The sequence below is a fragment of the Urocitellus parryii genome, chromosome 7, assembly GCF_045843805.1.
Source record: "Urocitellus parryii isolate mUroPar1 chromosome 7, mUroPar1.hap1, whole genome shotgun sequence".
NCBI classification, from domain to species: domain Eukaryota; kingdom Metazoa; phylum Chordata; class Mammalia; order Rodentia; family Sciuridae; genus Urocitellus; species Urocitellus parryii.
The window spans coordinates 173,680,938-173,707,681 of NC_135537.1; positions in this window are offsets into that span (position 1 = coordinate 173,680,938).

Genomic DNA, 26,744 nt, shown 5'->3' on the forward strand with positions numbered 1-26,744 from the left:
TAAAATGGAACCTTAGGATAGTGGTGAAAAGATGTGTTGGGTTTCTGGTTACCTTGTACCAGGAAAGGGGGGGGGGAGAGAGAAGAGAAGAGAAGAGAGGGAGGGAGGAAGGGAGAGAGAGAAAGAGACCCAATAATTTTAGGTAACAAAAATTTTCAGGACTTTTTAATTCTTCTATCTTAGTTTTGATTTTTCTTACTCTTGGAGAATGGGAACATAATGACTTGAATCTGGCAATGGCATTCTTAGTGACACAGGAGGTGGGAAATTGCTCTGGTTATTTATTATTCAGTCAGGAAGAGGGGTTCTTGATTTGCCCTGTAGCAGGAGGAAGGCATCAGCCTCTCGTAGAAAGGAACCAACCTAATGACTCTCTGTCTTGAGTGAGGGAAGGTGGAGAGGGAGCAGAGAACGGAGTTATTTCTCCTTCATCGAGTTCAATTACCCCTAAAAAGATTAAGTCTATTAGTCATTGAGACTGTACTGTGAACCACTTTAATTGGATCATTAAATTGCTTTTATCTTTACAAATGGCAAGGATCAGAACACTTATTAATCCTTAATTCAACAAATACTGTATCAACTGCTTGGCCTGAGGCATTTTACCAGGATTTAGGCTCCAACACTCCCCTCCAAAAGAAGGAGAGGGGCATGGATAAGAGGGAAAATCCAGGAGAAGGCAGGACTTTGGGTGGGTACTTAGGGCAGCTACAGTTCAGCATCAGAAGGATGTTTAGGAGTTTGGAAACACATGGTATAACTGTGTGTGTGTGTGTGTGTGTGTACGTGTGTGTACACATGCATATGCACGTTCTGGAGGGGAGATACGACTGTCTTTTGGTGCCTGGGGCCACTGATGCCCAATGTGCTCGTTGCAGTGGGCTGGATTTCACAAGGAATCCCCGTGCCCCTGTTGCCTCTGTTGAGAAATAGGTCAAAGAAACAAACTGAACTGAGGAATCCAAACCTTTTTCACCTTCTGAGCTTTTGCTCAGAGCTCAAGTGGCAGCAATAGAGAGTCGCTGACTAATTTATTTGGTGCTACCAACCTTGGTATTTGGGGAGTTTGGTGTTGCCTGCACTGGAATTCAGAAATCCTTGAGTCCGTTGAGAGATGAATCAAAGGAAAAGCCAATAGCAAAAGCAGGCTGTTGACCTGCCGAAAATATCATCAATTCCACCCAAAGCAGCAATCTGTCTGTTGTAAATAGGCTATGAATACCCAGTAATCTTTGATGGCACTTCCTCTTTCATCCACTAATCAGGACATTCCATTTCCTGTTACACATCATTGAAAAAGAATGTTTTAACTTAAAATGTTAGTGACACTGCAGATATGTAGGGATGCTGATGAATCATTGATACTCTCAGTGGAATTAGGACATGAAACCACACATGGGTGACCATGTACCCATCTACAGTTCCTTGGTACCTATAGCTCCTGCAGTGGTTTTAATGATTTATTTCAAAATATTAACAGGCTGGGGCCAGATTAGTGCACAGATGTTTTCAATCTGGGCCTTTTGTTTGCTGTGGCACACACACCTTTGTTGAGCCTGGCTGTTGAGTGGAGGTCCTTCCTGGGCTTGTCGGCCTTAACACTGGTTAGTGATTTGTGCGAGGCTATTAAGCATGAAAGGAAAGCAATGTGTTCTTTTTTTTTTTTTTTTTTTTCAGGAAAAGAATAGATAAAGTGTCCCTGAGTAAATACTAGAAGGGCGCTATGACTTTTTAAAAGTTGGCTCAGGCAAGTTCAACTTAACCATGCTTGGGAGGCCCCTAGGAGTAAAATAAATCATGGGTAGTGATATAATAATTCCTTTAAAATATAGCATGGAAGACTAATGCCTACTTGCAAATGTCATCTCTATTATTGAGGAAATGAGCATCACTACTTTTTGAGAGGGTCTGTCTGTGTATTTAAACTAAAAAGAATGTTAATAGCCTTTGATGAAAATAAATAGATAATTTGACAATAAGCAAGACAAAGGAATAGAGCAGTTTTTGCTTTTGCTTTTAAGGATCTGTCTCAGTAGAAGGAGTTGATGCTCAAAATGTTCCTTGCAAGTTTTCCAATATTTGGTTCAAAGAGTTTGATGAATAAATCTATTATACTGGGGTTGGTGCAATTGCTGAAGAAAAATAAATAAATAAAAAAAGCATAGAGCCTTGCTCTGTCAATCAAGTAACAGATTTCAAAACAGTGGCACCATTTCTAATTGTTTGAACAAATAGCTTTTGTTGAGACTATTTGATGAAGACCTAGAGTATGCTCAATTCTTGTCCTTATTAACTTGGAAGGCCAAAGTTGAATGAAGAACAGTAGTGAAATATTCAAACTGGCCAACACAGATACCTATGTTTCTGGGCAACCTTGAAGAGTCAGGAGAAAGGAGATCATGCAGGGCATCCAACCACCCAACGGGAGCAGTGTGTCATTCATGTACATCTTTACTGCTCCCAGTCGGTGTTTATTGTTCATTTTGACAGCAAAACATTCAACTGGCATGTAGACTCTTTGCCTGCAGTATGGGTAACTTTCTGCTACTTTAACAATGCATATGAGAAAAATCATACCTTCACACCAACACTCTTTTTCTTTCACCAGATTGGAGTTTGCAATCTCATGGAGGTGGAAGGTAAATTAGAGATTCTGTGTCTACACGATCCAGAATCTCTTCCTTCAGCCTACTGTCAATGGAAAAGACTATAAAGATGTGAAAAGAATTTCCCACGGTCAAGTGCAGTCTAAAAGTGTCTTGAAAGGCTGCCAACAGGCTCAGATTTTTCGTTACACAGCAGGGCAAGGACTCAGCTTATCAACGTGAGCTTTATATTTCTGGGGAATTAATCAAACTGGCAGATTATAATGATCTCTCGGGAGAATTAGAATATGAGCCTCTTTGATAGATGTCCAATTTATTTTGGATTACATGAAGTTTATGAGGTTCTCAGGAAATTACATATGACCCTAATTTGACCAAAGTTAATTGCCCTTTCATTCTTGGTATTGCAAAGCCTGTACCTGGGAGGAATTTGATTGAAATGACTAGGCTCAGAGCTATTGACTTGGGGCTCAGAGATTAAAGTGGCAGAAAGGTTAGGGAGGAAAAGAATTAGAAATGCGATACGTGGCTTTTACAGATTTAATTTTAGATTTGGGAAAAGAGATGCCAACCACAGACTTATTCTCAAGTTAAAGGGGATTAAAATTATCTCAAATCCCTCCCAATTCTACGGGCCTATGATTGAATGACAGTAATGGCTAAGAGGCAAAGTAAAAGGACACAAGGACACCAGGCCCCCATGGTGAGGAGATGAGTGGAGAGGACAGGGTGGGTTTGAATAGGCCAATCTCACCTTCTACATCTCTCCCAGGTCACCAACCTAGCAATATATCCAGGTGCAGCTGTGGCCACAGTTTTCTATCTCAGTGCTTTTTGGGTTTACCCTGATTGGGTCCACTTTGAGTAGTAATAGAACTGGAGGAGGCATTGATAACAGTAATGCAGGGACAAGGAGTCTCACAGGAGCACACGTCATGTGTTTACTGGGGGAAATAGACGACAGCATGACCTGAAGAGAGAATGCTTAGAGATGAAGTTTAGTTGTAGCACCTGCTGGAATATTAAGGAGATGACTTACCCTTTCTGTACCTCAGTTTCTTCCTCCATAAAAGGGAAGAATAAAGTACCTACCCTTCTGGAGTTCTTTTGAGGATTAAAATGCAATTATTTTGATCTACCATCTGCTCCATGCAGGCAGGGACTTATTGTTTTAGTAGCAATTTCTGTGTAGATAACAATACTACCTATCTATGCAATTATAATCGTCACCTACTCCCCACTTATGGCTATGGAGCACTTGTAAATAATATGATATAGTCACAGAGTTTTTGATGTTTACTTTTAGTTAATTTAAACTTAAATAGCCTCAGGAGGTGAGTGGCTATTGAATAGTTTGGGCTTAGAGCCTTATGAATACAGTGAATAAAACAAACCTCTATCTTAACTCCTATGCTTATTTTTCTTGTATCTACACAAGAAAGTATGATAGGGTCATCAGTAAAAGACTTTAAAGACTGGGCTTATTTTATATAAGTCTATTACATTTGTATTCAATTCTGTGTTAGAGTGAAAATTTAGAATCAAAAGGGAAAAAAAAGATAAAATTTCCAGATGTCATGTAGCTCTTCCTTATCTATATGTACCTTTTTAGCTGGACCAAGGTAGTTATCAAACCCTTATTGCTAAATTCACCCCACCCCCCACCCTTAGGCCACTCTGCTTACAGGTAGGGATTTCTGTGCATTTTATTTACTGTGGCATCTCCAGTATCAGAGCATTGTCTAAGAAAAAGTACGTACTGCTATTTGTTATAAGGAAATGGATGCATGTAGGGCTTCAAACAATGCTTGAATGCAGTAAACCCTCAGCAAATGTTGGTTGTCAGGGTAAGTGCCTTGTCTTCACGTTTGATACCTAGCATAGTATGAGCACATGGAAAGACGATGCTGGATATAGGAAAAATAATACTCCCACTCCAAACTGGCAAATACCTTGCCTCTATAACTAAAATTTAGATAGTCTTGCATTTATAACAGTCTCTACCAACTCTATTGGAATAACTGGTGTTTATTTACACTAGTTTACCTCTGTTAAGGAAATTCAGCCCACTGCATAAATACCCTGAGGGAGCTGCTCCCTTTTGTTTACAGCATTATTGTCTGGGGACTTCAATGCTAAGTTTGGTGGGAAAAAAATGTATTCATTAACACATGTTCAGAAGGCCAGCACTATTGAAATATTTCTTAGTGATTTCTTTTTTGCTTGCTTTGTTAGTTCTTCCTGGACAGCCACGGCTTGGAACTGGTTTGGTAAGAGGGCCCTTGCTAATGCTGTTTCTCAGTACATTCAGTGATGTGTTTTCAGGATCTGAATCAAAAGAACATTTTTCTGCAATCTGCACAAACCTGCTTGGCACGTGCCCTTGTTTATGGAAAATCCAAACGTATATTTGTGTTCTTTTGAAAGGGGTGGGAGTTGGAAGAGAGGTCACACAGGAGATGAAGGCTCTAGCTTTCCACTCAGCAAGCTGAATTCTTGAAGCCTTATCTGATTTCATAAAGTAAGCAGAAGTTGGAACTCTGTCTAGACGCTGGCTGACATGTAGACAAAAGAAAGGAATCTACTCCATTGAGAGCCTGTAGCAGAGTCTATGAGGAGGATGACCCGGGATGAAAGAAGAAATCGGTCCCTTTCCTTCTTTGAGTCATTGCTGTATGCTGGTCCCTTTACATACAACATGTCATTCATTTTTCACAACTCCAAGAGATAGTTATTATTATGAAGACTGTACAAATGGATTAGGTTTGGCCTAATATTAGACAGTGAAGAAATGGTAGTGTCAGAACACAATCAACACATACTACATAAAAGCACATTTTCAAAGGTTGTCATTAGAAAAAATTTCATACGCACAGAAGAGATGAGAGTGAATTACAGTTACCTGTCCTGAAGCCAACACTAAGTCTATTAACGCACAGACAGTCCCCTTTATGTCTGTCACCCTGAATCCAGTCCCTCCCTAATTGGATTATTGTGCAGTGAATCCCATATGCATTTCCAAAATTAATTATCAAGTGTGTGCTCAAACACCCCTCTGTGTCCAATTAAAACAATAATTACTTCATAGAATCTGGTATCTAGTTGGTATCTGAAACTCCCTGATTGTAGGGCGAGGATTTTAGCACAAGGTCTACACACAAAGCTGGAGATGGAGGTGTGTGAAGAGGTTGGTGGATGTGATTGTCTCATTCTGAGAATAATGGCTTGGCAGAGGCTGTTTGTCATGCATTCTTTAAATGGGCACCTGTTTCAATAAAAGTCTAGATAGCTTCCTTGTATTCTCTGCAAGCAAGCAATGTGATGGTTCCATTTTATGTTTGATGTATTTTATAGACATAGCAAGCAAAAGAAACCAGAGAAAGGCTTCCTCTTGCCTCAGTTCCTCCAACAAATAGTGGGTGTCTGGGGGAATAAGATAGGGAACTAGGAAAGAAAACAGAAGGGGTGATGAACCTTTCCCCAGAAAAAATAAGGTGGACATTTTTTACTCCGAGCCAAGAAATAATATTGTAATTCCTGATCACTTTGTTCTTGTCAACATGAAGTTAAGGAATGATTATCTAACAGAATGAAACATGTTTTTGCTTGAGTTGTTTGACTGGGCTTTCTTGCCATTTCCAATAAAGGATTTCAGCTACAGCATTAGCTCAGTAGCCTTTGATTTCCAAACTTAGGTAGAAATCCAATTTTGCTCTTTGGTTCTCTTTCCGCGCATTCCTGGAATTCATGAGTTTTGCCCTGAACTTGGTCGGAGCAAGGGCCAAGGTCTGGACAGGACTTTTCAATTAATGCACATCGGTCTCTGGTTCTCCTCGATGTCAGCATGTGACGTTGGCCAAAGCCCTTTATTTTGCTTCCCTCATTGACCAAGCAAATGAACACACGCTCTAGAATATTTAGCAAGTGTGACAAGTGCGTGGCGGGGGCTGCAGCTGGTGGGGCTCAGCTTCTTAACTGAGGTGCTTGCTCGGCTGAGGATGTGTGCTCTGCACCACCCGACTGGGGTTTGTCGGGTCAAGTCAGGAATGCAGTTGTGCTTTTGGCTGTCGGGTGTGGAAAAACAGTTATGGACAGGACCTTCCTTATAATGTTCAGGGCCTGGTGCAAAATAAGGACATGAGGCCCCTTGTTAAAAAATCTAAGAAATTTTAGGATGGCAAGGGCAGAGCCCTCTTGAGCAGGGACGGCACAGGAATCAGACACAGGAACCTGAGTCTGGTCATGGAGCACAGAACAAATAGTCCGAGACAGATCTGGGTGGCGCTTCTCAGAGGGACAGAAGTTAAGAGCGGAGAACCTAAGCTAGCTTGGAGCAGATGTGCAGGAGATGGGCCAATGCCTCCCCTGGCCCAAGGTGGTCAAGGGGACAGGAGTAAGAAGTTCTCTTGGAACTCCTGACACTGTTTGGCTAAATTTGTGTACAAGTTTTCTAATCTATATGTAGGTTGGGGAGAGAGGAAGGACAGCAGTTTCCTGGCCATAAATTAAAGCACAGGTAAGGAAGTTGGAGTACAATGATAGCGAAGCAAAGCCCCTTTGGTCAAAGTTTTGGGGAAAGTCTGTTCTTATCCACCTCTCCCTCCCACTTTCAGCTTTTTTTTTTTTTTTAAACAGTTTTCTTTAGATAGAAAAAAAAATGTTCAGAGCCAAACAGCAAAAGACCCAGAGCAGATTTTTCTCAGCCCGTGAGCAGATCTTGAACTTCTCAGGGGCTTGCACTTCATAGAAAAAGCATTCAGGCGCTGCTTCTTCCCTGTTTTTGCGTCTGGAGAAGGAGGCCCCTCTGTCCAAGTGTTGAGTGACATCTTAGAGCCTATTTCTTTCCAGTAAAAGTGGAAAATATCAACTAAGGTTTCAAAGGAAAGGAAATGTAATGTATTTTCTCATCAAATTTGGCATTATCTATTTAGCAGGCAGGCCTTTAATCTTCTGTGCGGTATTTTTCCATTGTATAATTCTGAGTTTGCCTTAAATCTGTCTTGCTCTTTTAACTTTGCCTTTCAAAAAATACAAATGGGGTTTGCACAACTTATCTTCTTTTCTCATTTGTTTCCTTGATACTTTCGATTATCACTCGCCAGGGTTTCTCTAGAGAAGCTCACCGTTTTTTGCCTCTGCAAATATTGAATGTAACCACAGATAAAGCTTCTTTGTAAGAGTGCATTCATTCATGACCTTGATAAAAAGTACTTTCTGTGTCCAGCATCCTGGGAGGACTAAAATGATTCAGGGCCTGTTGATATGAACATATAAATGGGGAAAGTGCAATAATAGGCCTTTTAAAAAAAGAATCTCATTAAAATTTTTAATGGGAAGGAGAGCCCATCACTTCTGTTCTGGGACTTGGGATTTTGGTGATGTCACCATTCGTTCTTCCCTCCAAGTATGTGAAGAGGTGGGATTTATCTTTAGGAGTTAAATGTTTAAACCAGCATGCATTGCATGGATCATAATAGAGATGTGTCAAAGGGAAGGGGAAGGAAGGGGAGAATCCGTGGCTTGGAAAACTGAACTGCGAATCTAATGAAATGCAGGGGCAGCACGCCTGCCAGCCCTAGGGGCAGACAACACCAACAAAATTTGCTGAGGTAAAGATTAGCAGGGTCCTTTCAAGTGCTACCTGGGGGAGGAAGCTTGTAGATTAACTTCAAACACTCCTGAGGCGCTAGAAAGGCCATCCCGAAATGGGGTGTGTAATGTTCTCTTAGATGGATTCCATGAAACATTCAGGACACGAGTTAATAGCCATCCTTGTTCATATTCCATGTTTGCCTGTCAGTCTAATGAATATTCTTTGGCTAACTCAGCTGATGGGCTCTGAAGGAGGAGAGCTTGGGCTATCCATTCCCAGTAAATCATTCCGTGTCTGAGGCTGTCTCCTTTTCCATGTAAATTAATACATTGATATTCTGGCCTGACACACGAGCTTGGTGGTTAGGTGAAGTGAGTCACCCGAGGAGAAGGGCCTGCCTTGGGGTGCTGCCTGGGCTTCTGCTGCCATCACACAGGACATGCCAGTCTCTGTGTGTCTCAGTGGATGCAGCCAGTCGCGCTCTGTTAGCCAATGTCACGAGTCCTCATTTAGCTAATTAAGGAATACTTTTCTCAGTGGTCCCATCAAGCTTGATTTCTGTTTTCTTCTGGATCAATCTTGAGTTCCTGGGCACTCCGAGAACAGGTCTGGGTGTCTAGCTCGTCCTCTGCCTTCTCTCAGTCCTTGTATCTATTTCTTTTGTTTGTTTTTAAAATGCCGATCCCTAATTTAGATCTTGTCATTAAATAGGACTCCTAAAGGCTACAGCTAGAGGAGTGACACCATTAGGCTTCCAGGCTTTCTGTGACGGGTACAATTAACTCCCTATTCACATAAATTTGTTTGGAAAATTCATGGACCCATCATGACCTTTGGTCTCATTCTCTTAATTAATTTTACCCTTCTCCGGAACTTTTCCATGTCGCCTTTGCTTCCCTCCGATGGCAAACTCCCAGTGGGTCCTATTTTCAAATCAGCTTTTGCTTCACACACTAGTTTTTTGCTGCATGTCTAATTGCTGTTCAGGGTTATGCTGTATTTTCAGTTTTTCTGCATCCGTCTCGACAGTCATTGCTGTTAATGGCGACTGACGTGCAGTCCAGGACTCCATCCTTGGCCATTCCTCCTTGACCCAGCTCCCCTGTTCGCCCCTCACTGCTCTGCCTCTCTCAACTTTAAAACATGCCTTTCAAAGCTGCGTGGGTCTCTTCAGTTATTTTATCCCCTTTTATTTCTTACTAAGAAAAGTAAAAAGAATTTTGAGAAAGGAAAGGACGTGAGCATGGATTACAGATAAAACAACCCAGGGAACCCAGACGGGAGGTTTGTTGGCTTCAGACTGCTGTTGGGCAGAAAGGGACAAGGTTACGGAGGTCTGCAGATAGGAAGAGGCTTTTGGAAGAAAAGGAGAGGGACATAGAAGTCATGGTTTCAAGGAGAGAAAATGTCATGTGACGATCCTGTTGTGCACAGTTGCCATGAAATCCCTGAGGTCCCCATGGAAAGTCACTGCATTCCACGTTTGGAGGGCCCAGGTCTAGAGCAGGGGGTGGACAAGCCTCCTGGGAATTGAGCACCAGGCTCACTTATACACCTGTTTTCCATCCCCAGTGTGCGGTGACTACGTGGTAACATTACTCTCTGCCTTGGAAAATCTAGTTTGGCTTGCAGCATATTTTCGGGGTGTCAGATTAGGAGCCTGGGAGTTAATTTCAATTCATATGAATTCTCTGGGGTTATATGGAGAACAAAGTCTTTCTATATTAGGTAACTTTATATTTTCTGAAATTAAAAAAAAAATGGACCTATGAAAATGTAAGTCTCGGGTTTTCCCAAAAAGGGTTCTTTAAAAAAAAGTATTTTTACCCTCTTTCTATATTCCACCAACTCTGCTCCTCATTTATAGCATCTTGCTTTGGCTCTAGTTGAATTTAATCTTGCCATTATTAGCTTTCTGTCAGTCAGAATCCCACAGTGGTAATGATGTCTGTGTATTTAGTTAAAAAGCAAGAGTCTTTTATAAATGACACGTATGTCGAGGAAAAAAAAAAAGTCACCTTTAAGAAGGTAAAACAAGTTGACAAATGTTTCTTTACGTGAAGCTAATTGCATGGAATATTTTATGACATTTCCATGGAAAATGTTACAGGACATCCCTAGAGGATTTCAGGGGAACTTTTATAGCTGTTTCCTGCTCCATCAGCGTTTTACAGAATCCTGTGGAAAGCAGGGGTGGTTAGTCATGGGCATCAGTTTCTGTTGGTTGATGGAGAAGCTGAAAGCACAAACACAGTTGTGAAGACTGTCCTGAGATGAGGGCAGGAAGTACTCTCTGGGGTCACCCCTGGGGCTCTGTGACTGGCCAGGTGCGGTCAGGTCAGGTGCACAGGGAAATCCCGTTTCCCTTTGTTTCTCACTAAGGTGCCGCCTATGTGTTACAACAGTCCTCGGATAGGAGACCTTTCTGAAAATCCTCACCAGTACTGGAGACTACTTGAACTTCTACGTTATTGAGATATTTAAAATGTCATTAAGTGTTCAAAAAATTCAATACCCACTACCTTGAAGACATACTGTGTGCAAGGATTACAAACAACTGTGAACCCAAAGCCTGAGCTCCAGAGACAATCATCTGTAGTCTTCAGGGCTTTTCTCTCATTTGTCTGCCATGACCTGCTTTTAACGTGTGAGGCGTAGTGTGAAGCCACTGCACCCAACTCCGCTGCCATTTCTCTGCTTAACAAATGCTAGAACATAAGCACAAAGGCTCTCGCATTATCATCGCCTGAAGATTTAAATAGCACTTTGAGCTCTCTTATTTTTTTTTGCATACAATTCTTAATACACCTTTATATCACCATTTATCATATCTCTGTCTGTATATTATGAATGTAATGCACTCCACTATTGTCCTGTATGTAAGAAATAAATGAAAAAAAAGAAAGAAAAGAAAATAGTACTTTGAAATATCAATTGATTTGCACATGGCTGTACCACATTTACACAATCAATTGATGTCACCCTGTTTGTAGGAACTGTACAGCTTTTAAGTGAACTCTGTAATGGGGAGGATTTGGTGGTATCAAGGGTGCTCATCTGATGTGGAATTAACACTCGAATTCCCATGCTGCTGGCCCAGAATCTTCACAGTGAAGTCAGAATCCAGTTCAGAAGTCAGGAAACCTGGGTGTGGTATAAGCTCTGACACTAACTGAACTGTGGTACCATTAAAACTCAGGTTTTTCTTCTTGGTATACTGTCTTCATATTTTACCATGCTGTGTTCTGTTGAAGGAGCATTATAATTAGAGGCATTAAAAATATAGCTTCAGCTGGGCATGAGACTGCATGCTTGTCGTCCTAGCTGTAGGCTGAGGCAGGAGGATCTCTTGAGGCCAGCCAGGGCAACACCAGGAGAACCTGTTCGGGGGAAAAAAAAGATCACTTTTCACCAACTTATTTAAAGTTAATTTCCTAACAACAGTACTGAGAATGAGTAAGGCAGAAGTTATTATCCCTATTTTTATAGGAGAGGAAGGGTGTTTAAATGACCTGCTTTAGTTCACAGATTTATTGGTTGAAAGAGCAGATAATACAACTTGGGGATTGAAATTCCTAAGTCCCAGATATTTTCCATTGGCTGGACCCTACCGATTCTCTGGAGAAATTTTAAAAGGTGCTAATTTCTCAAGAGGGGGGTGCACCCTCTGCTTCGTGTCTTGGTCGCCTCAGTCAATATTGGACGAGGCCTTCTCCGCTTCTCCTGTGTTTGCCTTCTTCACATGGTGTGTGTCTCCACGGTGCCAAAATAAATAATCAGTTCAAGATAGTCTTTGAGAAAGTAAAACCAGTAGTGTTTAGTGTCATGGAGACAAAACAACCGGTTGATTTTGACGTTTCTCCATTTTCAATCCGAAGTTCCAGAGTCAGGGGGAAATATCCTCCTTCCTCATCCCATAAGGTGGGTTTCCACCCTCTGCTTTCGCTCCTTCCCCACCTCTTTTCCCTTCCTGTCTCTGTTTCCTCCTCCTCTGTCTCCCATCTCTCGTCCTTCTTTCCCTTCTTAACACATTTTAGACTTTTCCCCATCTAAGGTAATAAATGGTTATTTTAGAAAACTGGAAATACAAAATAAAAATAATGAATCTGTAATCGTATGAAATCCATGGATATCTTTTCTAACATGAAAACAAGTACTATTCCTTTTTCTTTCCTATAAACAACTTGCTGGTTTTGACTGCATGTTGGAAATAGCCTCTGCTTCTAACTTATTTATTAGGTACTGCTTGATGCCTGACTTCAGACAGACTTGATTAATTTTTTTTTTTTTTTAACCAGATGAAGTTCTCTCTCATCTGGCACTGGTTAGTAAGCAGTGGTGGTACTCTGTTCTACTCATTGAATGTGGCCTGATTTGGGTAAATCAAGTCTTGGATTTTGAGATTTTGCTCACGAGCAGACAGTTGAATGAGTTTTGCTCTGCATTGTCTTATCATGTTATGCCAAACATATACCCATTCATTCAGAGAATATTTGTAAACTACTTCCCATGTCCTTGACACTGTCCCAGTTAATGGAAATTGGTTCTGGAAAGGTCAGAAGGATTCCTGTCTTCATGGCATGTGTCAATCATGAAGGAACACATGCTTCAAGTAACCCATTACAAGGTAGGGCAGGTTGGAAGGAGAAAGGCAGGGCAAAAGGTCAGAGGCTAAGGCTCTCCTTGTCATGCAGAAGTTTATGCCCAAGTCCCACAGACTTTAGTATCTCATAAGCTTAGCTGCCGCAGTCTGGCTGGGCACGATTCAGGAGCCACTTGTCAAAAGAAACTAACTTTATTTTTAGAACCACACACGCCAAACAAAACAGCTCCTCAGGAAAAAACCCTCAGAGCCCAAATGCCACCACCGGCTTCCCACAAGCCTCTCACCCCAACACCAGCCTCTCCACCTCCCACAATCCTCCTGCTCTTGAGGCCGATTGGCTGGGTCATGTGGGCGGAGCCAAAGAAGTCCCCCAATGAGCAGCTCCGTGGTCTGAAAGGGCAGGGAAACAGCCCAATGAGCATCACCACAGAGGAGCCAATCAGCTAGATGTTGCTGGGCCGCTGTGAGCCAATCATCAGCCGGCAGCTGGAAGTTTGCTGGCAGCTGGAAGTTTGCTGGGGCCCCTTTGGCTGTGGCTCTCAACACTTAGCCACAAAGAACCCTTCAGCTGTCCAGGTGTCATTGCACCAAGAACTTAGAAACCAACTTCCTGCTGATGTGCTGTAGGAAAGAGAGAGAGACTTCAGGGATGACCCGCCTGGGAGAAAAGCTATGTCCTAGTCCTGGATCTATGAGGAACCATGTGACTTTGGGCGAGGCACTTTGTCTTTCTGCATTTCTGCATCTGAAACAGAAGGATAATAATTCAATGACCTTTAAGATCCCTTCTAGCTCCATAATTTTCTAAGGTGATAAGAAACCAAAGTTCAGAGAAGAGTGGTTTTGCCTAAGACAAATCCTCCATCTCTCTTTTAACAGTTGATGGTAATCACAAAATCAGAATCTTTGAGAAATATAAAGAACAATATTATAAAAGCAAAAGGAGCGTTGAATTTAGTCAGTGAACTTTATTTAGTTAAGGTGTAAACCTACGTGAATTGTACTTAGTTTCTTGGAAGGTCAGTTACTGCATTTTTAAAAATATTTTTTAGTTGTAGTTGGGCACAATACCTTTATTTTATTTATTTATTTTTATGTGGTGTCGAGGATCGAACCCAGGGCCTCGAACTGGCTAGGTGAGCGCTCTACAGCTGAGCCACAACCCCAGCCCTAAGTTTCTGCATTTTAAATCGGGCGCAAGAACATTCCCCCTTATTGGTTCCACCTGACCCACAGCAAGGACATTCTTCCCTTCTTCCCTCCCATCCTGCTGAATATAGTTGGCTCAGTTTACCAGGATGATGTTGGTCTAGCTTCCCTTTCTAACCAAATCCTCCAAGACCTCCAATAGATGTTGGACTGCCACCCAGTGATTATCTACTCTGGGATGCTGCTTTTGATGTTTTTAGATTGAATTCTTGTCCTGGGCATCTTTGCTGTGGGGAAACTCTGCTGGGAACACTGGCAACAGAAATCTAAGGGTCTTCAGTTTGAGTAACTTCCTGACTTCTAGCTGAAACCATCCAAGAAAGTAACACCTTGGAACAGGCGACAGCAGTGATGGCTGCCCTCCCCAGGGCCTCACAGCGGTTTCCCAGCACCATAGACCTCTGTGCTCTGAGAAAGCATTCTCTTATGATGGGAACCTGACTCTATGACTGTGCAACTGTATCAGGAAAATCCACATGGACCCACATGGCTGAAGCATGGTGAAAATATTAGGAATTAAAAAAAAAAAAAAAGAAAAGAGACAAGGAGTAGGAGAGGAGCAAAAAAGCTGAGAGGAGAGTGAATGGAAGGTGAAAGGGATCCAAAAATGGGGAAGGATGGATGTCAACAGTTGTTGAGGTCTATGGATTGTCTTTCTCTGACATGGGAGAATCAGAAGACAATTAATGGGATCTTTCACAAAGCAGACCTTCAAAGGGAAGAATGTTTTATTTCTGTAATAATCCAAAGGCTTGGGAGTGGTTCCAAATGCTGAATGCCTTACATGAGAATATTTATTAATACAGATTTCTGAGTTTCAGATGCACATGGACTAAATTGCACTCCTCTGAGGTGGGGCCAGGGAACCTGCATTTTTAAACAAACATTCAAAACGATACCAATCTGGTTGATAATTTATATTTTCTCAAACACAGCCATTGGTTAAAAACACTGTGTGTGTGTGTGTGTGTGTGTGTGTGTGTGTGTAGCATCAGTTATTTAGAAACCAAGAAAATCAATAGCAAAACCTGGGATTCAGATGGATATTGATGAGAGGTTCAAAGTCATGAGTATACGTGTATTATAACACTGTATTATATGATGAAATATTAATTACCAATAATGAGATCATGGGTGGCAACCTTAAATTTGAGGTTCTGTCTCTTCTAAGAGCTGTAAGCAACTACTCATGTGAGAAAGGAAAAGAAAATACAGCTGTGTGTCATCCCAACCTTGCAGTCACCATATGTGACTGCTCTTGTGAAGCCACATGTAGACCAAGGGAGGATGCTGGGTAGCCAGGGCAGTGAGTCCAGCCAAGCCACTGGAACAGAGGAGTGAGGACACCAGTGAGACTACTGTGTGCCTCCTTCTATGGATTCAGACCTGGATCTTCTCCCACATGCATGCCCATCCCATATGCTAACCCACTGTATCCTGCCTGCCTTGGGGTACCATGATTTCTAAATGCTGCAGTTAGATATAGCACATCTGCAGAGAAATCTTAAAAATCTTGTCAAAGTTGTCCCACCTGTCTAGCTGTTTCTGCAAGCCAGAGTGACCTCGCTGTCTGTGTCTTCACAGTGTCTGTGACACCCAATGCAAATGCCCTTTGGATTAATGGCACGCTCGAACGTGACTATTTCTTTCCATTGGCTGTATTCGCTAGATGTGCACAAAAGACTGAACTGTAGCCAACTCGCAGCTGCTTATAGGGCGTGTTCTGTCATTTTGGTCAAATTCCTGGACTGTCATCTACCATCTATCACAAGTGTCTTTCTTCAAAGGGAGAATAAAAAAATAAACTTTGACTTTTGCAAGCAAAAAGAGCAAAGACTTGGTTCGACGATATGAATGTCATTAATTATGCAACCCTTTTGGAGAAGAGATAGAAGTCTGCTCTGTGTTTGGAAGCACCAAAGAATTTAACAATCTACCTCCTGACTTAAGCAAAACATACCCATATGCTAATGTATGCAGCTGTAGCAGCAGCTTCTAAGGCTAATTTAGGCAAGCCAAAGGACCCAAGATTTTCAAATCTGCCTCCCCATTGGTTACATTTGCAAAATGTCGCCCTGATATTTTGTTGATTGCAAAATAAACAGGTCTTTGGAGGAAAAAAAAAAAGGACTTTCTCCTCTTTACTTGATAAATATAATTTTATTTTTTAAAAAGCATTTTAGGCAGTTAAATAAAAATTAGTGATATGGGAATATTGGATTTGTTTCTTTTTATTATTTATGGTTAGGAAAATTAAGCCTTGGCAAAATGTTACAAACAACCATTTAATCATTTGGTAATTTAAAAAATAGAAAACTTAATTTGGATGCTAACTTAATTTCAAGCACCTGTGAAAGTCACTAAACTATGTATGCAAATATAAATAAACATTGAACTTTTTAGTTGTGAGATTAATATGTATGCTGTTTGCATAGTTTTAGTTTTATTTAGTTAGTAGAAAAGGTTAGATAATGTGGACATTACCATTGTTTATGCTGTTTCTTCCATTAGGTTAGAAGAATTCTGATGTCCTGGGGCAACCTGAACAATACTCTGCTCTTTTTTTTTTTTGTTTTGTTTTGCAAATGTTTTATTTTATTTTTTAAATTTTTAAAATTTGTTTTAATTATACTTGACAAGAGAATGCATTTATGTACTTTGATATATCATATATAGATGGAATATAATCTCATTTTTTTCTGAGTGTACATGTTGCAGGACCATACTGGTCATGCAGTCACATAGAAACATACAATAATAATGTCCGTTTCATTCTACTATCTTTCCTATCCCCACATCCCCTCCGCTCCTCTCCCATCACTTCCCTCTACTAATCTAAGGTAACGCTATTCTTCCCTAGTGCCCCTGCCTTATTGTGAATTAGCATCCATATGTTGGAGAAAACATTTGGCCTTTGGTTTTGTGGGATTGGCTTATTTTGCTTAGCATGAGATTCTCCAACTCCAGCCATTTACTGGCAAATGCCTTCAACTTCATTTCAAATAGAAGAGGAAAGAGAGAAGACTGGGACGATGTACTCCCCTCCAGTTCTGGCCACAGTGTCTTTGAAAAACCATCTGCCTTCAGCTGCAGCCCTGAGGAGTGGCAGGAAGGCAGATCTGTTAGCAGCAGGCACCGGCTTCTGCCACAGTGAAGCACTCACCGACCAGCTGAGTACTCGTAGGTACTAGGATCTGAGACCCAGACATCCGTAGGGCTGCTTGTGAGAAGAAACTGGAGCTGGAGTTCATGGACGAGGCACAGGGCCTGGGGTAAGTCACATTATCTGAATACACAAAAACTAAAATCCTGTTAGAGAAAGCTGTTTTACAGAGGAGAACAGAGCATGTAACAGGTGTCAGCTGGCCCTGAGGTCTCATGTGGAGACTTGTTTGGGAAAGGTCCGCTCTCAACTGACCGGCATGAACCTCAGTGCCTTGTCATGTGAGTCTCTCTCCATGGAGCCATGTGAGAGCCAGCCAGGGAGATAGCGGGACAGCAAGACGGGAGCTACAGTGTGACATCGAGTTGCCCCACAGGAGTGACTGCAATCTAGGAGCAAGATGCTGCCCCTGCTCACACTCAAGGGTAGATGCCTACACACTTACGTGAATTCCAAAAGGTAGGGTTGGTGTTGGGGGCCATCTCAGAGTCTGTCTGCCACCTAGACAAAAATCTAAGACTAGACAGGGTGGGCGCCGGAGAGGGGAGAGAGGAAGCAGTTGCAGGGGGAGGAGGAGCAAGAAGAGGAGGAGGAGAAGGAAGAAACTTCTACAATTATTTTTCTATATCTCATGAAGGGTCAGAGTCATATAACCTCCCAGTAGCATTATGATAATAATCTCTTTGAAACATTTTTTTTTGAAAATTTTAAATCATGGTAAAATAGACACGACATAAAATTTACATCTTAGTCACTTTTGAATGTACATTGGAGTCGTATTAAATTCACTGGTATTGCTGTCAGCCAATCTCCAAACCTTTCTCCCATCTTGCAAAACTGGAATTCTATACTCACTAAACAGTAATTTTCCATTCTCTCCTTTCCATTATTCTAGGAAATCACTTTCTGCTTTTTGTCTCTATGAATTGATCATTTTGGGCACCTCACATAAATGGGATCGTACTGTGTTTGTCTATTTTGACTGGTTTATTTCACCTTCCATTCATTCATAACCCAGCATGTAGCATAATATTTTTCTTTTTGAAGTCTGAATGCTATTTCATTGCAGGCACATTTTCTTTATCATTTATCTATTAATGTAGACTTGGGGTTGCTTTCACCTTTTAGCTATTATGAATATTGGTGTATGAGCATCTCTTTGAGATTCTGCTTTCGAGTCTTTTGGGGCTATGTACTCTGAATTGATGTATCATAGGAAAATTTCAGTTTTAATTCCATACAGTTTTCTACAACAGGTGCACCATTTTACCATTCCCACCAACAGTGCTCAAGGGTCTCCTTTTAACCTCAACATTTGCTATTTTCTTTCTTTCTTTTGAATCACTCTAAGGAGTAAGAGGTGGTATCTCATTGTGGTTTTCCTTTGCATTTACTAAGATTAGTGATGACAAGCGTCTTTTTGTATCCTTACTGTTCATTTGCATATCTTATTTGGAGAAATGTCTAGTCTTTTGCCCATTTTTCAGTCGGGTTCTTTGTTTTTCAGACCAATAACATATCTAAGAAGGTTTTGAAATACTATTATAAAAGAATGCTTCTTGTTTCACAAGGTGCTGACAAATGAACCAGTTCCCCTCCTCATTTTACCTAAACAGGCCCCTCTGAGAGCTGAACACAAACCCAGGTCTATCAAATATGTTCAGGTCTAGAAATTTCCTAGAAGGAAGTGGGGAAGGGGGATCGAGAGACTGCAGGGACTGGGACAAATCACGCTTCTGGCATTTCACTAATATCCTTCTTTCTCCGACACTTCCCTGTAGCTTCTGATAAACAAATTAGAACCTTTATTCTTTTCACAGACATGAAATTAACCATAGCTGTTAAATCAGGTGACCTTTCCAAAATATATTAAGATTCTGAAAGGGGCAAAAATTCTTTGTTCTGAGTTGACTGATGCTCCTCTTGGAAATGCCTGTGAAACAGGTTGGGGGTTGCTTCCTGGAAGGACGGATATGTGTGTGCTCGTGCGTGTGTGCGACTGTGTGTGTGTGCATGTGTGTGCAAGTGTGCTTGAGCATGTGTGTGTGTGTGTGTGTGTGTGTGTGTGTGTGTGTAGTAGCAGGTGAATTCCAAAGCCATACATAGAAAAGTGTTTTTTTTCCCCCCTAAGCTGGGGGCATATGCCTTAGGGCTAGTGTTATTTTAATGCTGCCCCTCTCACTGCTGTCCCCCTTCCTAGCCTTTACAAAGACCTTGATTGAGTGATTGAATCTGAACTTTGCAATGAAATAAAATCAGAAGGCTTTTCTTTTTTCCTCCTGCCCCCCCCTCTTTTTTCCACCACTCTAATGAAATTTGCAGACATGGAAAGGAAACTGAGTTATTTATAGGAGTGGGAGGAATGTGAGCGCTAATTGTGCTTAGTCTATTCCTAAGCACATAACCTGTTTGCTATTAAATTTTACAATCTTTCAGCAATATACACATTTTTTTTAAAGGAGAGAACTTCATAAATCTGACAAAGAAAAACCAGAGTAAATGATTCTAAGGGTTTAATCTGCTAATCAAAGTCAGGTTTAATTTTTTTTTTTCCAAGTGCAGGATTAAGTTCTCTTGCAACACCGATCTTTCCCCTCCTCTCTGGATTAGTTTATTCATTTCCTCTGCAGACTTGTAAGATTTGATAGACCTACTTGTCAATAGTTTAGAGTTTTGGTGGCGAGTCATCCAGCCAGTGTGCACACTCATGCACAAGCAAACTGGGTCAAACAGAAAGCTGCTGAATTCAAGTGTCTGCAGAAGGCACGGGACCTTGATCTCTATGCTCAACATTATGCATTCCAATAGCCATGCCATCTCAAAAGTTATTCTGTCCAGCATAAAATCAGGCTGCATAAAAAATTGTCACGAGACACAAATTTTTCCTAGCATCCGCCCCACCCTTCTCGTTACCTCCTCCTAATCATCCTGGGGGCTTGCTTAATTAGAAGTTAAATACTTGTTAAGAGGAACTAAAAACATCACAATCATTCCTAGGTGGATTTTCCTGGGTGAGAATAACTTGGCTGTCAAGGTTGAAGGGATCAGAAAATTACTCAGATTACTTATGAAAAGACCGGTTTATTAAAATACAATAATGTATTAAATTCAGCAATGGAAAACCATCCAGAAGCCAGACAACCAGAGGGCCATGTGGAGTCTGACACACAGCATTTTCTCTGGTTCTTTGCAAGGCTCCTTCTAACTTCTTCTGCTTTGGGGTATCAACCAATGCATTATTTGCCTGAATTTTTACCTGATTTTCCTACTTCCTACTTGTTTGGGTTATTGTACTTCATACTTTCTTCCAGCTTTGCTGTGTTGTGATGAGTTATATTGCTGCCTAGCACGTTGGCTCTGCTGCTTATCTGCCTTAGCCATACAGTATTCTCAGTTAAAATCCTTGAGAAAGGGAATTCTATGAGTTGAGTTCAGCTTTCTATGCTAATCCGAGTCATGCTGTGGGTTGCTATTCAACTGTTGGTTTGGCTGTTTTTTTAAATAGGGTGCGAAATGCTTTCAACCACCTGAGTCTTAGGGCTAGGTTGGGGTGCAGAACAGGGTCATGTGACCCAGGAGGGGTCTCCTCTTTAGTTTGGAGCTGTAGACAAATGAGTTATTTTGAAGTTTAACTCACTGTTCTCCAAGGAAGGGGGGCAATACAGGTCATGAATAAAATAAGGATGTGAGTCTGATCTTTTGCCGATTCTGAGCTTCAGTTTCTCCTTTGTGTGAGACAGTATCTACTATTGAGAGTGCTTTAAACAATAGCAAATTATTGTTTTATGAAGGAACTCTCTCTCTCTTTCTCCAAGAGCCACTAGTAATATCGCAATATAGGCATTCCGTGATCCAGAATGGAGTTGATCGGTTAGGAGAAAACTCTTAGAGAGGGAGCCTTAAGAAGTTCTCAAGTAAAGAACAGTGATCATTGCATCGGCTGTGGAGTCTCCTGATTTTGCAGAAGAGGAACTGAAGCTTATAAAGGAGAGCAGGCTGCTCAAGATCATGGCCAGTGACCAAGTCAGACTTTCACTCAAGATCTGATACATTTATCCACCACCAACATTTATTGAATGCCAGACACTGTATTAGACCCTTTGTATGTGAAAGAGGAAAAGAGAAATGGCCTTGTCTTTGTGGTATGTATAGTCTAAGCAGAGATAAAGACAGTAAATCAGTGAGCTAACAATTCAAAATGAGATAAGCACCTTGAAAGAACCCAACACAGTGCAATGATAGAGAAGGTTGCTGGAAAGAGGGAAAGACAGGAAAAGGTTTTTTCTGATGATGTAAAATTTAAGCCACACTCTGAAAAGAGAATTGGAGTGAATCAGCTGTAGGAAGATCAGGAGATCACATTCCAGACGGAAGGAGCAATATTTGTCAAGGGGTTGACCCTGGAAAGATTTTGATGTACCAGAGGAAGTAAAGAAAAAAAAAAAACCTGCATGACTGGAGCACTTTAAAAGAGGTGAGACTCCAGCTGGGTGCAGTGGCTCACACCTGTAATCCCAGTGATTCTGAAAGCCGAGGCAGGTGGACTGCAAGTTCAAGGCCAGCCTCAGCTATTTAGCAAGCTCCTAAGAAACTTACTGATACCCTGTCTCAAAATTAAAAAAAAAAAAAAATTTAAAAGGGCTGGGGATATGGCTCAGTGGTTATGTACCCCTGGGTTCATTCTCCAGTACCAAAAAGAAACAAAGAGAACATGATAGATAGATAGATAGATAGATAAATAAATAAATAAATAAATGAATAAATAAATAAATTCTTGTGAAAAACTTGGAGAAGCAAAAGGGGGGAAGGGGTTATATCCTGCATCGCCTTTTATGTGTCATGGAAAGAAATTTGGATCTTGTTTTAGATATGATTGGAAGCCACTGAAGTATTTAAGTGAAAGAATGTTATAATTATATTGTATTTTTAAAAGGACTTACTCAACAATCATTGAGTCCATTTGTTTGCCAGGGACTCTCCAGGTGACAAACAAGTGGAAGATTAACATATATCCTTGAACAAGTATCCTTAGCATGATGGGCTGGAGTGTGGGTGGTGGGAAGAAAGACTCATTCATCAGTGACAACCCAAGTGTGATAAATTACGTCACAGATTATTTTATGTATTGCCCACAAAACTTTCCTCTATGAACCTGTCCATGGTCATGCTGAAATGACAAGTTAATGTGCTTAATACCATGGAAACCAGTATCCCAACCATAGCTGATTAGCACCAGACCAATGGAGAGCCAATGGAGAGCCACTACAGACTAGGAATACAGTGAATTCTCCCTTAAGCAGTTGACAAAACAACACAGAAAAGGTTATCATTAATGGTTAGCACTGGGCCTTGAAGGTGATAGAATCATGAGGCTAGCGTTTTTGTTGACACTATCAACCCAGAGGAAGCTGGTCATCCCAAAGAAGAATCAGAAAAGAGGCAGAGAGAAGCAGGGGATGAGAAATAGACTATGAAATTGGGAGGCACATTGAAAGGTATCCAGTTGTAGGGGCTTCCTGGTTCTCATCTTTGCAAGTCTGGGCTCATTTTAGGCATTTGCCTGTAAGTCTGAGTTTCCCTATTGTGTTTTTAAGGATGGCATGTGCCTTTCCCAACAACTACTCCCATCCTCCAACTTGAGTCATGTCTTCAAAGATTTATTGTCTTTGTGCAATCTCAGCAACAGGACAAAATGCTCCAGGCAGAAACAAGAGTTTGTTCAAAGGTACAAAATCCTAAACATTATGAAGGTGAGCTACGTTGCAAAGTGCTCTCTGCGAACCTGGTATGACATCTTGGCCAGGAATGAGAAGACCACCGATCTTGATAATGGAAGCACAGGGAGGAGAAATCTAGAGAATATTTGGAACTAGATGTCCACTTATAGGTCAAATAATAGGTGTTGATGGAAAAAAAATGTACTTTGCCCTACTTCTGTGAATTCCTTTAATTGTAAAACAATTCCCGTGGACAATTGTTGACACCAAGCACACTACCTGGCATTTAATAGGTGTTGACAGGTATCCAAGGGGTGAACCTTGTCTTTCCTTTCCTCATCCTCCACCACCAGTAGTAAACATGGGCTTATTACAAATGGAGATCCAAGTTGTGTACTTACAAGGTAAGTAATGAAGTTTGCAAGGGTATTTGCAAAAAGAACCTCAAGTTCTGTTCCACCATGAATAATAAACTGGCTTCCAGTTGGCCAGCTGCCATTTCTCTCCCAAAGCCAACTGGCAACCGGCTCACCCTATTCCTCTTGGAATTTACAGATGTGTGCTGGACAGTGTGGGAAAGGGTGTTTTACAGCAGCAATTAGTTTATTCCTGGGGTAAACAGTAGAAATTTAAGGATAATTGCAGCAAGAAATTTGTTTCCTATTGCAGTGTGAATAACCTGCGGGCAGCCAATTGGCTGTTTGCCCTGCAAATCCCCAAAAGGATGATTGGCAACTGTTTTGCATTTGTGCCTAGTAGGGATTTGCAGATGCATATTAGGGAGGGCAGGAGAGTTGGGGGGGGGCTCTGTTTCTATACATGTTTACTAAGCCAAGGTTGGTTTTCTAGGAGGGGTTAAAGTAGGAGGAGGGAATTCTGGTCTGTGTAGCAGAGCTCATTTCTCTTTAAGGAGGGAGTTTCAGCCTAAGTGCCAGTTGGCATGTCTCGACTCTGCTATAGGGCCAACACACACGCAGGCAGCAGTCACTTAATCCTTCTGACTTTGCTGTTTGCTGCCTGTGACAGTACTAAGTTTGTTGGAGCCTGAGGCAACATGCGATTATGAGGCTGGGAACAGCCAGGAGCTGGTCTTCTGTGGCCTTGGATGAACTGACTGTATCACCCTCTGCACTTTGCCTCTCAGCCAAGGTTGGCTGCACCCCCAAATTTCTGTTTCAGGTGTGGCATTCCAGAGACCATTGCTATCATTACTTTTGAATTTTATGAGGATGCAGGGAATAGCTTTCAGCCCACTTTTGTACACCATTTCCCTATGAACGTTCACTCTCTCTCTAGGGCAGACTCGGATTTGAAAAGTCAACAGGAGTAGCAACAATATCACATATTTATAGAGCCTTTTCTTTTATGATTCTTACATAATTATGCTTCAATGTTAGGTATGGATGTTAAGGAAGGAGTTCTTTCTGCCATAGAGATGATACAAATTAACTAGGAAGACAGAGAGCTCCAGTTGGAGATCTTGATTCCTGTTACTGCAGAGCATTTGCTCTTTCCAAGGAGAAGGGAGAGGTGCAAAGTCTCATTCTACTGATTGGTAATAATTTACCCCAAATAAACTCTGAGCACATCAAAAGCAGTGACTATGCCTCATGCATCTGCTGCCTTTTAATTGATTTTCCTGAGTCCATCCCTGTTCCTCTTCCCCACTCCCTATCTGGGCTGCTTCCTTCTGATATTCCCTGCTACAATTGTGGTCCTGTCAGCTTGAAATAATTCAATATTATATTCTTATTTAGGATACGGGTCGACATCTTGGCATGGCCACTAAAGCCCTATTTGATCTGGCTCTGGTCTGTCTTTTAGGCACCAAGTCCTTGTCCTTTGCTAACCAGTAATGCTGTTTCTTCTCCAATCTCTGAGCGCACCACGTTCATCTTGCCACTGAGACATTATACATTCCATTCTTGTTTCCTGGGGTTCTCTTCCCAATGGTCTCCCTCAGTAGTTAACTGCTTCCTGTGCTTCAATTCTCAGTTGAGCCTTACTCTCCTTCCAGAATTTCCAGAGTACCATATTGCCCTCATGCAGTATCTGTAAATATCTTCTGTAAGTTTGACAACAATCTGCCATTCTATGTGAATGTGCAATTACTCAGCTGATGACTAGCTTCCCCCGCTCGATAAGAACAAAGATTGTTGCAGGTGTTTGCATGCCCCTGGAGGATGATGTGGAGAGAAACAGGGAACTCTGTGGGAAGAGGGCACGAGCCAGGTCAAGTCAAGGAGATGACAAATTTAACACAAGATGCAAAATGCAAAGGGACTGAGGGAAACAATTTGGAAGGAGCTCTGCAGGAAATAAATCAAGGTCAGTATCAGGCTTAGTTTGAAGGAGTTAAAGGACAGAAAGTGGATTTCAAGGGAAGCAGTCTCTGAACTTTATTTTGAAGTTGAATGTTGGTTTTCAGGGTACAAAGAGATAGCATTTTCAAGGTAAGATCACTGATCTCCAAACAAGGGGCATTTTTCTTTGTCAGGATTTTCCCTGGCGTAAGCATGGACAGATCAGATTGGTGCCTCTGGCAGTGCCCAGCATGGTGTATGGCTGAGAATCAAAGTTGCTCTGGGGAGCTTTGTGTGGTGCGGTGTGGTCCCACAGCAGAAGTGATTGCTGAGGGTGTGTATGTAAAGGGGAAAACAGTTGAACCTGGGGGGACATCTATAGTCACAAAAGTGTCAGAGAGAAGGGAGAAGTGAAGGGACAGAGGAAAGAGCTGGCAGAAAGGTGGCCAGTGAAGAAAATAGAGCCCACCATTGCAAGGAAGGAGAGGAGAGACCTTTAAGAAGGAGGGTTCAGGGAGGGCAGAGGACAGAGAGATTGCCTGGAGATTTATGTAGAATGAGGTCGTCCATGACCTTGGAAAGCATGTGTTAGTGAAGTGTCAGGGGAAGGAAAGAGGAGAGTGGGATGCTGTGGAGGGGGTTCTGAGAAAGTGCGAAAGTCAGAACAGAGCAGTTGGGTTGCAAGATCTCTAAATCTTTCAACCGTTTAAGAAAGTTGCCAAAGGCATTTCCCAGAGTGCCTGCCACGGAACTGTTGGACAAATTGTTCCTTTTTGAGGGGTTGCTGTTCTCAGAAAGCCCAGGGCAATCAGATCTCAGCCAGAAGTGTTGAGGGTCAGCACTGAGATGGACATCTTGGGAGACGGGGGTGAGGGATCAGGGTTTTATGCACTAATACTTTTGGCAGTATGAACGGGCAGGAGTCCATCCTTTGGGATGGTCCTCCTTGGCTTGACCTGATGTTGTTGTGAGTCTCTCATTTCCCAGAGTGCTAAATGTATCCTAAGGCATTAAAACCGGTGTTTGGAATATGATCGGATTAATGTAGTTTGCTTTATCTGAAGTCAATGGAAGAAGAAATCTGGGCTTTGAACATTTGTCTTGTGGTTGCGTGGTGGTACCAGGATAAGAACTGAGACTTCAGAATGGTGGAGCCTGTTGGACTTTGACAAAGGCCTGGTTAGGAAGGTAGCCATCGGTGACCATCAGGTTTCCTAGCAGGACTTGGGCCATACATGCAGTTAATGCAGGTACAAGTTATAACTGGGACAATTTGGAACCCAACATCCTGGCCAGGAAGGCTAGGGATGAAACGGCTTCCTGAAGATCTTCATCAAGAGGCAGGCAGCAACACGGGAAGTCATTGCACAGACACTGGGTAAAGTCTAGTTAGCTTCTTCAACCTGGATGCTGCCCAGGTTTCCATGTTCTGTCCTGGGTGCAGAAGCTGCTCTGTCTTATCCTAAATGCTGCAGTTGTCGTGCACTCGAGAAGACTGCTTTGTTGTTTTCTTGGTGGAGTTAGTGGACCTTGGGGCCCTTAACTGC